Raw genomic sequence first — 12,263 nt, 5'->3', positions numbered from 1 at the left:
GTCGACTGGGAGTTGGTCTCGAAATAGGCCATCGACCATACGATAGAACCGGTGTGCAAAACAGAGCAACTAACCTATGGTTACCATTCGGCCCAGAGCATCCGAGATCATCTGAGGCTCCAAAGGGGCCCCGTAACTCAAGAGTGGGTTGCCTCGGGAAATGCTCTGTCTACCCTCAGTGCAGTCAGTCAAGGATGCCTTCCCGCACTTGCATGTAGCCTAGTTGACGGTGTGCCAACTCTATCTGAAGCCGTCCAGCCATCAGGCCACACATGGCCCCCATCTAGTGTCCAAACCAGGACCTGGATAACCGAGCTACTCAAATGCCTTCTCCTCATATGGGGGGCTTACAAGTAGAGTTAGTTGGTTCCCATGTAGTTACACGAGAGTGGAGCATTGATATCTAACAAAAATATGCATGCCCAATGATGCATTTGATATATGATGGGTATGATACATTTCACAGGCCTTAAAGTCAATAAGATCAAGGCATGTGCAATATGTCATACCCATTGGGGACATGTTCATAGGATAGAAGCATCTTGTAACATATTTTTTGACACTCTGAAATAAGAAAATCTACATGTGCAACCACATAAATGATGTCCGAAGGGTACGATACTTTGCATGGGTTTTAAAGTGGATAATATGAAGGCATGTGCAAAGTATCATATCCACTGGAGATAAGTGTATAGGCTAGAAGCACATTGATGCATATTCTTCAACACTCATGCATGATGTGTGGTGAGAAATGAGAAAAAATGCATGTTGAACCATGAAAATGAAATCAAATGGGTATGATACATTTTGAGGCCTTGAATTGGATGTATTAAGCCCCATTCAAGTATGATTCACTTTAGAGACATGCACAGACGATAGAAGCACTTGGATGCATATTTTAAAGCACTCACACATGATGTGCAAAGAAACAAGGAAATATGCATGCTTGACCATGCAAATGATTTCCAATGGTTACAATACTTTGCATGGCCTTAAATTGGATAATACTAAAGTGTGTGTGTGTGAGATACATTTACTAATCAAAATTATTGTGTGTGTGTGTGTGTGTCTGTGTGTGTGTGTGTGTGTCTCTGTGTGTGTGTGTGTGTGTGTGTGTGTGGATGGGTGGGTGGGTGTGCACGCATGCATGCACTTGCATTCATGTGCATGCATGCATGCATGCATGTGTGTTTATAGTGCTCAGCCTTTGTTCACAAAGGGTGAAGAAAGTAAAAACAAGATTTTGAGTGGGCCCTATTTGGTGGATGCATGGCTAGGTGGCCCAAATAGCATCACTCTCTCTCTCTCTCACACACACACATGCATGCACGTAGATTCTAACTTTGTGTGGGTGATGTTTATTTCAGTGAGTTACTTTGTTGATGTACCCCTACTCAAATTATGGGGAATACTCTAGGTAATCCTTGTTTGGGTCTAATGCTTTGGACTAAGGTTGGAGGGGGGTGGCCATAGAGCAAACATGGGATCTTCCATGCATGGCAACAATGTGGAAAACCAATTATCTATGTGATGTTTTTAGATTTCCATGAAGGAAGGCCACTTGATAAACTCTCTTCTCTCAATCATGTGCATCTATTTTACTTTAGCAAGCATACATGAGAGTTGTCTTTAGTTCATAGTTTTGGTTACCTTCTTGCAGGGTTGGATGAGAAACCCTAGTGGGGTCTTTTGCGAGGAGGTCTACCCATTGTATTTGGCTAGCCAAAATCAAGTTGTGTGTCTCTGGGTGTTTTGTAATTAGAAAAAATATAGTAAGGGTGAGCACCTTTATTATCTTAATAACAAATTTTATGTTGTTAATTGCATAACCTTTTTCATTACAAATCAACAAAGCTAATGAAAGCATTTAAAGGTTCAAATTTTGTTGAATTGCTAATAGTGGTATGAGAGGTAGGTTCTAATTAGAGCCTAAGTGTAGTCTAGGGTTTTTGGTCAAGGCTCTCAAAAGGCTAAGAGATGGGTGGAGTTTTGTGAGTTGTCCCACATAGAGAAGCTATAGATACTTAGTCAAAGGTTGACAAACCTATTGTAGTGGAGTTTTCTATCACAAAATTCAATCAAAATTTTCTCCATCATGGCAATTGTCTGATCAATTGTTTTTCATGGAGAAAGGATTGTGAAGAGTTTTCTCTGGCTCAAAGAAGAAGTCCATCAGCCAAGTCTCTAATAAAATACAAGCTTGAGTATTAAAGAGCATGAAAGCATTAGAATGTGCTTTGGGTGAAGACTATTGTCATATTGTGGATGTTTCAAAGATGACACCACAAAACTAGAGCAATTAGGACCCTTATTTAGGGCAAAGGTAAAGAACTCAAAATTTGTATTGAAGAAGTAACTTTTTGGCTTGCCTATTGCATAAAATGACACTTTGGGTGCCCATTTGAATCACATGTAGTCAATAATGAAGCAAATCCATGCCCTTAAATCACATGTGAAAAATTTATCGTACTTTTGAGTTTGCTTTTGCATGGTATGCCGAGTTGGTTATCATACTCAAGGTGAGCTCAAGTACTCTTCACTTTCATGATATAGTTTTGATGTTGTCAAATGAAGAGCAATGTGCCAAATTGAGCATGGTTGGTGGAGAAGTTGCTTACACAATCAAAGATGAAGACAATGATAAGAGTAGAGATAACAAAAAGGTACTTCTATTGCAACCACTATGGGAAGGATGGACCTATTTAGAAGTTATAATATAAGAAGAATCAAGGCACCTAGTACAAGGAAACTAAGAATAATAAGTCCTTCTTGGATGAGAATTCCATCAATAGAAGAGTCCATGAGCTTGGCTACATAGATGAATATGAGCATGCTTTTATGATTGGGATTTCTAGGAGACTCGCATTCTAGAATCAATCTGGCTCTTTTGTTGTGACTTTTCCCTTCGTGTGTAGTCAAATAGAATTTTATTTCTTGCTCAATCTTGGCTCTTAGTGGGTAGACTAGTAGGGTACTTTATCACTTGTTTGGCTCTTTAGGAGTTGTATGACAAGTGTTTGTTTTATTCTATAGAGCTAACAACTTTGGTTCTTTATGATTAGTTGATGGTTTTCTGATTTTGGCTCTATGTGAGCAACATTAATTTCTCTTTGTTGCTTTGCTTATGTGCCCCTACTCAAATTAAGGGGGGTATGTTTGGGAATCCTTGTTAGAGTCTAACTTTGGACTAAGGTTGAAGGGGGGTTGGCCATGGAGCATACTTGCATCTTCCATGCATGGCAACAATGTCACAAACCAATTATCTTTGTGAGGTCAAGATTTACATGAAGGAAGGTAGTCTGATGAACTCTTTTCTCTGTCCCTACATGTATGTTTTACTTTAGCAAGCATACAAGAGTGTCAGCTTTTGGTAAGCTTTTACTTTGTAATATTGGTCGCCATTTCTTATGGCTAGTTGTTGATAGAGTAAAACATGGTCTTTTGCTAGGAGGTCTGTTGGTTGAATTTGGTTGGCAAAAACTAGATCATCTATGGGTTAGCCACTTTTAGTTTCTTCATAATAAAAGTTATTTTGTCCATTTGATCATGATTATGTTTTGAACTACCACACCTTTTCACTACTAATAAGTACGAGAGGGAGTTAAATCTTTTAAAGGTTTGAATTTTGTTGAAGAGCTAATAGTTGATCCTATCAAGTCACTTGTGATTGAAGTGAATACTAATGGTTTTGCTATAGGTTCTACTCTCATTTTTTATGGAAGTCCTATTGGCTTTGAGAGAAAAGGTCGAATGATGCTCAACTAAAGTGTTACATGCAAGAGAAAGAATTATCTGCGGTAATATGTGCCTTGAAGGTATGGAGACATTATCTTCATAGCTTGACCTTCAAGGTTTTAGTTGATCATGAGACCCTTAAGTATTTTTGTAATCACTGCTACAACCATGATAAAGAGATTTTGCATCCTTATGGCATTCAAATATGGGAAGCAAACCACCCTAAGATGGCAAAACTTGTGCATTGACGATGGAACCGAGGCATGGGTACCATATTTGAGATTATGTAACATTATATTTAGGTCCTTTGAATGGCTCTTTCTTGCATTTTTGAGACCCCAATTTTTATTGGTCTATATTGAAAAAGATGCTTTAATGGGCCTCAAATAGCACCATCCTTAATGCATCACTCAAATCTACCACAATCTTTAGCACTCCAACTAGGAGCTAACCCCACTCTAGATTTGGCCTCCATAATACCTATCTATCTTTAAACTACAAACTACTTAACCAAATTACTATATGGTCCTACAAATAACATGCCCTCAAAGAAATTTTGAGCCCTTTACAAAAATATGTCTCTCGTCTTTATACAATCCCTTCTGCCTAAGTCATGGTTAACATGTCAAACTATGTAGATTAAGGAGTTGTGTGCAATGTGTCTATGCTTACCAAGAATTACTTGTCCTCTTAACTACCAATCTCCCTTCCATGCAGAGAGGTTTTGCATCCTTATGGCATTCGAATATAGGAAGCAAACCACCCTTAGATAGCAAAACTTGTGCACCGATGATGGAACTGAGGCATGGGTACCATATTTGAGATCATGTAACATTATATTTAGGTCCTTTGAATTTCTCTTTCTTGCATTTTGAGACCCTAATTTTTATTGGTCTATATTGAAAAAGATGCTTTAATGGCCCTCAAATAGCACCATCCTTAATGCATCACTCAAATCTACCACAATCTTAAGCACTCCAACTAGGAGCTAACCCCAACTCCAACTAGGAGCTAACCCCACTCTAGATTTGGCCTCCACAACACCTATCTATCTTTAAACTACAAATTACTTTCACCAACTTAATATATGGTTATTTAAATAACATGCCCTCAAAGAAATGTTTGAGCCCTTTACAAAAATATGTCTCTCGTCTTTATACAAACCCTTCTGCCTAAGTCATGGTTAACATGTCAAACTATGTAGATTAAGGAGTTGTGTGTAGTGTGTGTATGCTTACCAAGAATTACTTGTCCTCTTAACTTCCAAAATCCCTTCCATGATCTTGTCTAAAAAACCTTGCATAATCATGCATGATTAAAAGGATAAAAATAGAATTCTTGTAAACCATAAAGAGTTTGTATTAAAAGACTTTCTATAAACACAAGATCACAACCAAGCAACTTGGAAGCAAAATAAAGACTAAATTTATAATTTATATACTCGCTCCCCTTCTCAAGGGTAATATGAGAGGGAGATTGATACACCCATTTATGTTCTACTTCCTTGGATTTACATGTGGTTTTTGCAAGTCAAATCTCCTTTGCACATAAAAGCCATGATATTGAGTCTATTAGCAGTATTTTGTTTATTTTTCATCATATTTGTAGCCTTTCTTATGTCTCCTAAACATCGAATATGATAGTATGGATCAACCTCTAAGTTCTGATCATGCATATTTGAGGTAAAGCCCTAGCATGAGGTAGTTTCATTTACATTAGTGTAGCCTAATCCAATGTTGTACGATCATCGCATTTATGCATGGATCTAACTCTATCTATAGCCACATCAGATTATATATATATATATATATATACCCAAGGTCACTACATGGTTTATGCATTTTCAATTTGTGTATAGACTTAAAGCAAAAGTTTTACTAGAACTTGTCATATCAAGCCTAGGCATAGTAGTACAAAAATGCATGGGAGATCAAGAGTCCCTCCATCAAAGGTTTAACCAACTAGAGAAGCATACAAAGACAATATCAATAGCCTAGCATTCCATGATAGTAGAAAAACAAAGAAGGCATGTTTTGATAGAAACCCCAAGGATAAATAGCTTAATAATTATGGCCTTATTTTGATCTACAATGCTAAGGTCTGCAATGATAAGCTCAAATATCTAGGTCAAGGGCCTTAAAAGTTTTAAAATATGAATCCCATTAGAGCCGTGATGCTAGAAACCCTCAAGAGAGTCCAGTTCACCTCAACAATCAACAAGAGCATACTAAAGCATTACTATATCACCACATAAGTCATCATCTACTACACTAGAGATTTGGGAATCCCAAATCTTCCATAGTTAGCATTACATTATTACATGAGCACTCACTTGCATATGTACAAGTAGGCATGATAGGCAACTAATTGATTATAACCTAGCACCCCACATAAGATTACTAGCTATTCTACGATCTTCCCAACAATAAGCATACAAGAGGAATCCCACTTCACTAGTCATGCATATAGCACTCATATTTTAATCACATTGTTCTTAAAAGTCCAATCATCTCCTTAATGCACTCTTGACCCTCTATGCTCCCACTTCTACTTGAACCATGAGCTCCATTGTACTCCCACCCCTTGTTCACAATATCTCCTTGGAAAACTGTGGATGGGGAGCCCCTTGCAAACATTGGCCCCACTTCAAGCTTGTGTGATGGCCTTTTCTATCTATCATGGGTGGCTTTGGGCTATTCACCATACCCTTGGTTGCCTCCAAGTTGCCATTATTTTTATATGCTCATTCTAGCATCCCCTAATAGAAATGGTGAGCCTACCCACAATTGCTACATTCTATGAGTGTCGTAGGAGAGATAGGTTGTCCTCTCCTTTTGGATTAAATATTTTCCCATCAACAACACCCTCTCTCAATTGTGATGATCTACAAGAGATGGCATAGTCAACCTTCTCCACCATCTTAAAAATTTCACAAACCAATTTCTTTATCATTTCATGTATATTCCTCACTTTGTTTACTACCTCCATCTTCTCTCTTTTCCATCTTGTTTCACCGTCCCCACCTCTCTTTCACGTCTCGACCTCCATCCTTATCTTCTCTTTATTTTGCACTTAAGTTGATAAATTACTTTCTCTTCTTAGGCCTTGCTATTCTCACCTATTACACCTTAAAACACAATATCGTCCACTTTAGCATTTACTTTTTGCCTCCTCATGCTCATGATCCCCTTGTCATCGCATGATGATTATAAAGCATTAAGTTATTCATTTTGTTTTAAAATTATTCAAACACTTTTCCAATACTATTAGACCCACTTCCTATTCTCTTATGTCATTTAGTTCTTCTTCTTTATCATGATAAAGGCATGGATCTTCTTTTCCCTCTTGATTTTTTTGGAGCATAAAAGGGAACCAACCCAGACATGGAACTGAATACACCTTTTGTCCCAGCAAGAGGGTGTAGGGTTCCAACACAAATGAGTTTTGGAAGGCAAAAATTGACACTTGAAACCCACCATCCAAAAATTAGGACTGGAACCCGAAACTAGGACCAAAACTTGAAGACAAAACCTAGAACCCTCTTGCCAAAACATCAATGATTGATCTTTTGGACAAGCTTATGTAGGACATTTTATAAGGACTCATGTACCAACCAACATTCTATCATACTTGCTTTTATATTTATACCTTTTTGATGCATTCCAATATTTTTCTTGAGGTGAAATGCCCATCTACAAATGGTAGGACTTGCAACCTCACACAATAAGCTTTGCACCTACTATCATCAATTGAACTAATTGTACGGTTCTTTGTCACTTGTTTGGCTCTTTAGGAGTTGTATGACAAGTGTTTGTTTTATTCTATAGAGCTAACAACTTTGGTCCTTTATGACCAGCTGATGGTTTTCTAATTTTGGCTCTATATGAGCAACGTCAATTTCTCTTTGTTGCTTTGCTTATGTGCCCCTACTCAAATTAAGGGGGTATGTTTGGGAATCCTTGTTGGAGTCTAACTTTGGACTAAGGTTGAAGGGGGGTTGGCCATGGAGCATACTTGCATCTTCCATGCATGGCAACAATGTCATTAGAAACCTATTAAAAGGTCAAAATATAATGATCATGCTACTATCTCATTAGAAACCTATTTAAGACATTTATAAAAAACCATAACTTGTGCACCTTCCAAAAGTTATTATCAAAGAAAGTCACACCTACTCTACTTATTCCAATGTCCCTTGCATGGCCTTTTGATCAAACTATCTATGTTGCATTTAAAACCCATAATGTTTTCTTCCTTCTATACTTAAAATCCATGTCCTTTCACCTAAGGTCATGAACTTTTCCCTTCATCTTCTACTCTATTCTATAGCTTAAACAATTTGGATCCACAGAGATAGCAAATTATTGATCATGGAAAATGAGATCTTGAACGGACGTCTCTTGGTGCATTCTTGTTTTATTTTCTCTATCTTTAAATGTTTTCAATCAAACATGTTTATAGAATAGTGACGTACTTGAAGAAGTCTTGAAGTAGTGATGCTCTAGCAAGTTGCCAATGAGTCACTTGCAATCAATGGAGGAAAGATTGCATTGTTGTGGCATCATCGGTGGGTGATTTTTGCTATTGACACTCTCATCCTAGTGTAAATCTTCAAAATGTTCTTTATAAGGTCATCTTGATTGTGGAGGTGTTGTATACTTATATGGTGACAAGCAGTTGCAACTCATTCAAAGTGATGTGCATGGTCCCATGGGGACACTATCATTGGGAAGCATCTTTATTTTGTAACCTTCATTGATGATTACTCCAAATTTGCTTGATTGTATCTTCTAAAGAAAAATCTGAGGCATTTATGTGTTTTCAACATTTTGTTGCAAAAGTTAAAGATGAAATAGACTGCAAAATGTAAACCTCTCTATACAAATTGAAGGGGGGAATATGTGTTGCTATGTATTATCTTCTTGTGCTCGTCTTGAGTCATTTTTGATTAACTTGTATGTTATCCACCATAGTATTTGGAATGAAAAACAAGTTATCAATTGATTGTGGGGGTTCAATTTCTATGTTCTTATGGATCCCATAAACATGAAGATAGCATCAGGTACCGTCTTTTTCCCTAATGTTTGATATACTTGGTGGGAACCATGGATCAAAGTGGTTACTAACCTGAATGTTAAAAATGTGAAATGTATTATGTGCGTGAAGGAGAACAAATTGGTGCATAGTAAAAACTTAATATGTTATGATCACTCATAAAAACGGTCTACAAAAAAAATGTATTGAAAATGGTCTACAGAAAACAATCTCCTAAAAAAGGTTTATGATTGACGAAATAGCAGACATACAAGGAAGAAGAAGAACAACAACAATAGGAACAAAGGCAACTACGATACCATGAGAAATAACGTGTAGTCTATAGAAAACAATCTATTGAAAATAATGTACAATTGATGAAGTAGAAAACATTCAACTAATCTATGAAAGGTGAGTCCATCGTGAGTCCCTGGGCACGGGGAATTGTTCTTACCACAACTGGTAGTATGGGGAATTGGTGCCTACAAACTATGTTGCAGTGATTCTTTCCAATTTGTTTGTAGGATTGGGGTCCACATTCTAGAAATTTATTATTTGTAGAGGCGTGCGTGCATTGTGCGTGCATGCCTTCCCACATGTGGATTCTCAAATTCCACTCAAACAATTGCAGGGCTTCCATCCAATGAAGCACCCTTGAACATGGTGTCGGTTCCATTGACAAGGCCATCGGAATCAAGGTTCCTTGCACATGTTTTGACGATCATGCCTTGTTTTAGTTAAAGGGTTTTGTGCAAGCCCCCTATGGGTTTCACATCTTGTGGAAGTCTAATTGTTTTGCTGCTTGTGTTATGCCTAATGTCTTTTGCTTGTATATAGTGAGGAGTTGTTGTTACCTTCATGAAGACCTCATGGCTATGCATGTCCTTTGTTGCATTTGTGTAGAAAAGGTGAGGCACTTCTGTTGCAGTAGGCGGTTGGCAATAGTACATGCGATTCATTTTTTATATGTCTCCAGAAGTATGACTACCAGTGCGGATCTAGTTCAAAAGCTCAAGAAATTTAGTGTTTTGCTATTGCATGGGGGTGTTAAGCTCGTAGCATAAGACGTTGCTTGCCCAAACGAAGGGCAACGTGGCCAGTGCAGAAGGCTTGCATAAGAATATCCAATTATCTTTTGTGAGATAATGTCTAGACTGGCAAAGGGTTGTAGGTGATTTTGCTTGATCTCATGTAAGCGCATGTCCGCTGTAATGAACGTGTTTTGGCCTATCAATGAAATCTCATCAAACACAACTAATTGCACGTCCTTGTAAAGCTAAGATAATGTTTGTAGTTTGTCCATATAGCAAGGCTCCTGTAGGTTGAGGTTAGCAAAGGCAAGTGGAAAGCCGAGTGTATAGTGGTCCCTCCTATATTGTATGCAGCTTTCTGCATGTATGCTAGCAGCAGCAAGACTTTTGGTAGCTCATTACTAGCATTGTGGGCTTTTGAGTAGTATTGTAGCAAGGCTTGCACTAGCAATAGCAATGTAAATGTTTTGCCAGTTGCCAGACAAGAATAAGGCAAGAGGGGTGTTCGCGCCCAATCGTTTTTTGAAGAGAACGTCTTCAACGATCAAACGTTGCATGCTGCTCAATTTCAGAAATGTTCATGGTATAAGGAGTTTGGCATGCACTGAATGTGAATTGACATGCTTTGTCGACTCAACATGATTTAGTAATGCCATCTAGGTCACACTGCAAGTTGAACTCATTGTCGGCACACTGTTGGTTGTTTTGCATGCCTGACGTTAGCGAGAGGGTTGTTGTGTAGAGGCAAAATCTCTTTGCTGAATTTTTTCTTGTTAGTTTCAATTGTTGGTTGATTGTGGTAGTACAAACCGTGTGATGTAGGGTAGGCGATGTCTATGAAAGGCTCCTCACTTCTGAATGGCAAGTATAGCAAGCATAGCTCTTTGTAATGATTCTCAAGGTCTTTGTTTTTTATGTAGTTGTCGAATCTAATAATCTTTGCCCATTTTCGTTTCTTTGTTGTGTGGTTGGCTATTGAGTACATGCCTGCGTATTCGGCCAAACAAAAACTCTCCAATGTGCTTGGCCTGCTTTTGTACTTAGTGATAACATTTGGGAAGAAAATGTCAGTGCTCTCACGACTCAACTTCTCAAGCTAGAAGCGTCATTTCAGGAGCATGGTGCGTTCCTCATAGGGGCTTGTATTAATGTAGCAGAACTCCCTTGTCGCACTTGTCAATGGCAAAGATAGCGTTAAGTACGTTGCTTATTGTTGTGAGTTGATATATTGAGTGTTCAAGATGGCATTTCCAATCTTGTGGATGCATTGGTTTGCAAGCATTTTTGCAAAGCTTGTTTGACTACCTCGGCTTTGTTCTTTGCCATGTACGAGGTGTAGTAGGATGCAACTCTATGGGGGTTAACAAATGAACTGAACATTAGTATTTGCCTTCCATAGTCTACAAATCGTAATGTTAAAATTCTTTGTGTAGATCTCTTTTGGGTCTCTTCAGTGGAAAAGTGTAGGTTGGGTGATGCTGAATTGGAGAGCTAAAATGTAATCTTCTTCTGACATAGACAATGCATCTAAGAACTTGTCAAAGTTGAGGCTTTCCACACAGTCATATTGGATGAAGGAGCCACTTATTTTGTAGTTTGTCTTCTGCACACTCAAATCGTTTAGGCCTTCATGTGGAGTGCAAAGTTTTGTTGCTCTCATGGGGGTATGCAGAAATTGAAACCGGTGTATGTTTCCTCTTTTCTTGCATATTTTTTGGTGCTTGTGATGTTGGATATCTTTTTTTTAAAAGGTAAGATTTGTGATGTCCGTACATATGTGCTTGTTAATGAAAGCCTCAATCTCAACGTTTGAAGACTTGTTGTACACTAGAGCGTTCTCTGCCCATAACAACCCATGGTCTGCTGGCTTCCCCTATTTTGGAACTCTGTCACAAAGGAAAAATTGAGTATTCTACCTAGAATTGTTGTGGCTTGCTTGAGTAAACGTTTCATCGCTTGAAATTTGTGCATGTAATACCTCGCTATCATCACTAGACTAGAATGTATAAGATCACGCATGTTGTCAATCGCAAGCATTGTTGCTTCGACTTTGATCGGGGGGTGCACTATATGGAGGCAAGATAGTAGTGGCTCCCAATTTTTTTCAACAGCGGAGAAGTCAGGAAGAAAGCTGGCGGGCTAGTTGACGCAGCATTGAAAATAAGTTTTTGTAGAGCTTGTGTCTGTAATCAACTGAAATATGAAGGCAAGCAAAGTCATGGAAGCCTATGTGAGATTGCAACAAGCGTTCATTGTTGTGTCTTTTGCAGTATCTTGCACAAGTATTTTTTGACCCCGTAATTGGCCCTTGCACATGCAAACCCATGATGGGAACATGACTTGTGCAACTAGAACTTTCATTGTTTTGAAGAACAAATTTTCTATTGTCAAAGCAAACCGTCTGTCTTCGTTTGAAAGCTCCCAACGAGCGATGTCTTGGTACGAAGTACGAGGAGGCAAACT

Source organism: Dipteris shenzhenensis, chromosome 4 (genome assembly GCF_047967505.1).
Source record: "Dipteris shenzhenensis isolate YYH24624 ecotype China chromosome 4, Dip_SZ_1.0, whole genome shotgun sequence".
Classification (NCBI taxonomy): domain Eukaryota; kingdom Viridiplantae; phylum Streptophyta; class Polypodiopsida; order Gleicheniales; family Dipteridaceae; genus Dipteris; species Dipteris shenzhenensis.
The sequence above is the reverse complement of the archived record's forward strand: the minus strand, read 5'-3'. Positions refer to the sequence as shown.